We start from the raw sequence: 4605 nt of genomic DNA on the forward strand, positions 1-4605 counted from the left end.
TGACCTGCCAGTCTCAGCATGTCCGCCTCTTCCTCCCCTTCCCCCTCTTCCTCCTCCTCCTGTCTGACAACTTCCTGTTGGACGGAAGAAGTCAGACCGGCAGCTCTCTGTGCAGAAAAACAGCGCCCTCTGGCTGCATTGACTCAGTGGTACGTCATCATCAGCAGCATCACAGTCACCATCATCATCCCCATCATCATCATCATCATCACAATCATCACCATCATCATCCCCATCATCATCACTATAATCATCAACATCATTATCACCTTCATCATCATCATCATCACAATCACCATCATCATCACCACTATCATCACAATCATCATCGCAATCACCATCATCACCATCATCATCATCATCATCGCAATCACCATCATCACCATCATCATCATCATCACCACAATCACCATCATCACCATCATCATCACCACAATCACCATCATCACCATCATCACCATCATCACAATCATCACCATCATCATCATCATCACCATCATCATCACCACCATCATCACCATCATCACAATCACCACCATCACCATCATCACCATCATCACAATCACCACCATCATCATCATCACCATCATCATCATCACCATCATCACAATCACCATCATCATCATCATCACCATCACCATCATCACCATCATCACAATCACCATCATCACCATCATCACAATCACCATCATCATCATCATCATCATCATCATCACCATCATCATCATCATCATCATCATCATCACAATCACCATTATCATCACTGTCATAATCACTATCATCATCAACATCATCATCACCATCATCATCATCATCACCACTATCATCACAATCATCATCGCAATCACCATCATCATCATCATCACCATTATCATCATCATCGTCATCATCATCACAATCACCATCACCATCATCATCACCATCATCCTCACAATCATAATCACCATCATCATCATTATCATCACCATCATCATCATCATCATCATCACCATCATCACAATCATAATCACCATCATCCTCACAATCATCATCACCATCATCATCATCACCACAATCATAATCACCATCATCACCATTATCATCACCATCATCACAATCACCATCACCATCATCATCACAATCACCATCATCATCATCATCATCACAATCACCATCATCATCACAATCACCATCATCATCATCATCACAATCACCATCATCACAATCATCATCACCATTATCATCATCATCATCACCACTATCATCACAATCATCATCGCAATCACCACAATCACCATCATCACCATCATCATCACCATCATCATCATCACCACAATCACCATCATCACCATCATCACCATCATCACCATCATCACAATCATCACCATCATCATCATCATCACCATCATCATCACCATTATCACCATCACCATCACCATCGTCATCTTTATCACAATCACCATCATTACCATCATCCCCGAGATACTTGAACTCCTTCGCTTGGGGCAGGACTCCGCCCCCACCTGGAGGGATCAATCCACCGGTTTCCAGCAGAGCACCATGGCCTCAGATCTGGAGGTGCTGACTCTCATCCCTTCACACTCGACTGCATACCGCCCCACTGAATGCTGGAGGTCACGGTCCGAGGAGGCAACAGGACCACATCATCTGCAAACATCATCCAAAGCGTCATCCTGAGACCTCCAAAACGTTCTCCGTCCCCGGCTGCGCCTAGATATCCTGTCCGTGAAAGTCACAAACAGGACTGGTGATAAAGGTGGAGGCCAACTGAGGAACGTGTCTGACTTAATGCCGAGAATACGAGCACAGCTCTTACTGCAGGCTTACAGAGACCGGATAGCTTGTTGCAACAAGCCCAGCACCCCATATTCCCACAGCACCCCCCACAAAAACCCAGAGAGACCCGGTTGAGTCTTGCGAGGGTAAAGAGCTGGTCCACTGTTCCACCACCAGGTTGCGTTTGTTTGTTTGGTGCATGAGCAAAAACAACAGTAAGAGTCTTCTGGTTCTCCGGGGAAACACAGCGGCGCTCAGCCGGGGGCTCGTGAGTATCCCCACTCCCGCCCGGCGCCTCTCACCCTGGGCAACTCCAGAAGAGGACAAAGTCCAACCCTTCTCCAGGAGCTTGGTTCCAGAGCCCATGCTGTGCGTGGAGGTGAGCCCAACTATATCTAGCTGGTACCGCTCCACCTCCTGCACCAGCTCCGGCTCTTTGATGCTCTATGTCCCTGGAGCTACAGTCCATGGGCTGCTTTCCATCTGGGTTTTTTGAAAGTCAGATACAGGTTTTAACTCATTTTTTATCAAATACTGTATAATAGAATCGACATGTATCGACATTGACGTTTTTAAAATGAATAAATCTATTTATTTTATAAGTTTATCAGCGCCTTTAAATCAAACATTTGTTAGATTTTTCTTTATATATGATTTTTTATGATTTAAGAAATTTTTTACTCATTTATCTCCTTGTTTACAGTGATGTATGTATATTTTATTTTACTTTTTATTGTTATGATTAATGAAAATATTCCATAATTTTGTATCCTTATTTTGCTTTTCTTTTTAATGTCATGTCATCATCTTCTCCATCGTTTCTGTTTAATGTTTCTTGGCACTCTCTCTTTAATCCTCTCTTCCCCTCCTCCCAATACATTTGCGTCCCTCGCCTCCTCTCCTCTTCTCTTCCTATCCTCTCCTCCTCCTCCTCCTCTCCTCTCCTCCTCCTCTCCTCCTCTCCTCTCCTCCTCCTCTCCTCCTCCCCTCCTCCTCCTCCTCCCCTCCTCTCCTCCTCCCCTCCTCGTCCTCTCCTCCTCCTCCTCCCCTCCTCCTCTCCTCTCCTCCTCCTCTCTTCCTATCCTCTCCTCCTCCTCTCCTCCTCCTCCTCCTCTCCTCCTCTCCTCCTCCTCCTCCTCTCCTCCTCTCCTCCTCCTCCGCCTCCTCCTCCTCTCCTCTCCTCCTCTCCTCCTCCTCCGCCTCCTCCTCCTCTCCTCTCCTCCTCCTCCTCCCCTCCTCCTCTCCTCCTCCTCCTCCTCCTCTCCTCTCCTCCTCCCCTCCCCTCCCCTCCTCCTCCCCTCTCCTCCTCCTCCTCCTCCTCCTCCTCCTCCTCTCCTCTCCTCCTCCCCTCCTCCTCTCCTCCTCTCCTCTCCTCCTCTCCTCCTCCTCTCCTCTCCTCCTCTCCTCTCCTCTCCTCTCCTCCTCCTCCTCTCCCCCTCCCCTCCCCTCTCCTCCTCTCCCCCTCTCCTCCTCCTCCTCCTCCTCCTCTCCCCCTCCCCTCCCCTCCTCCTCTCCTCCTCCTCCTCTCCTCCTCCTCCTCCTCTCCCCTCCTCCTCCTCCCCTCCTCCCCTCCTCCCCTCCCCTCTCCTCCTCTCCCCCTCTCCTCCTCCTCCTCCTCCTCCTCCCCTCCCCTCCCCTCCTCCTCTCCTCCTCCTCCTCTCCTCCTCCTCCTCGTCTCCTCTCCTCCCCTCCCCTCCTCTCCTCCCCTCCCCTCCTCCTCTCCTCCTCCTCTCCTCTCCCCCTCCTCTCCTCCTCCCCTCCCCTCCGTCCTCTCCTCCCCTCCCCTCCCCTCCTCCTCTTCCTCTCCTCTCCTCCTCCCCTCCTCTCCTCTCCTCCTCCTCCCCTCCTCCCCTCTCCTCCTCTCCCCCTCCCCTCCTCCTCCCCCTCCCCCGACTCTCCTCCTCATCCCCTCCCCCCTCTCCTCCTCTCCCCCTCTCCTCCTCCTCCTCCTCCTCCTCCTCTCCTCCTCCCCTCCCCTCCCCTCCTCCTCTCCTCCTCCTCCTCTCCTCCTCCTCCTCGTCTCCTCTCCTCCCCTCCCCTCCTCTCCTCCCCTCCCCTCCTCCTCTCCTCCTCCTCTCCTCTCCCCCTCCTCTCCTCCTCCCCTCCCCTCCTCCTCTCCTCCTCCTCCTCTCCTCTCCTCCTCCCCTCCTCTCCTCTCCTCCTCCTCCCCTCCCCTCCCCTCTCCTCCTCTCCCCTCTCCTCCTCCTCCTCCTCCTCCTCCTCCTCCTCCTCTCCTCCTCCCCTCCCCTCCCCTCCTCCTCTCCTCCTCCTCTCCTCCTCCTCCTCCTCTCCTCTCCTCCCCTCCCCTCCCCTCTCCTCCTCTCCCCCTCTCCTCCTCCTCCTCCTCCTCCTCCTCCTCCTCTCCTCCTCCCCTCCCCTCCCCTCCCCTCCTCCTCTCCTCCTCCTCCTCCTCTCCTCCTCCTCCTCCTCTCCTCTCCTCCCCTCCCCTCCTCCTCTCCTCCTCCTCCTCCCCTCCCCTCCTCCTCCCCTCCCCTCCCTCCTCCTCCCCTCTCCTCCTCCTCCTCCTCCTCCTCCTCTCCTCTCCTCCTCCCCTCCTCCTCTCCTCCTCATCCTCTCCTCCTCTCCTCCTCCTCTCCTCTCCTCCTCTCCTCCTCCTCCGCCTCCTCCTCCTCTCCTGTCCTCCTCCTCCTCCCCTCCTCCTCTCCTCCTCCTCCTCCTCTCCTCTCCTCCTCCCCTCCCCTCCCCTCCTCCTCCCCTCTCCTCCTCCTCCTCCTCCTCCTCCTCTCCTCTCCTCCTCCCTCCTCCTCTCCTCCCCCCCTCCCCTCCTCTCCTCCTCCTCTCCTCTCCTCCTCTCCTCCTCCTCCGCCT

General features: G+C 53.8%; 1 protein-coding gene across 2 annotated transcripts in view; it reads right to left on the minus strand.

Moving 5' to 3' along the window:
- arhgap27l (Rho GTPase activating protein 27, like) overlaps positions 1–9 on the minus strand; it is a 70159-nt gene extending 70150 nt beyond the window's left edge. For both annotated transcript variants that reach the window (XM_034540509.1, XM_034540506.1), the window contains exon 1: positions 1–9. This exon is cut by the window's left edge and continues 118 nt beyond it. The gene's annotated coding sequence lies outside the window, so the exon portion shown is untranslated.
- Between the last annotated feature and the right edge of the window lie 4596 nt (positions 10–4605).

Source organism: Cyclopterus lumpus, chromosome 8 (assembly GCF_009769545.1).
Source record: "Cyclopterus lumpus isolate fCycLum1 chromosome 8, fCycLum1.pri, whole genome shotgun sequence".
NCBI lineage: Eukaryota > Metazoa > Chordata > Actinopteri > Perciformes > Cyclopteridae > Cyclopterus > Cyclopterus lumpus.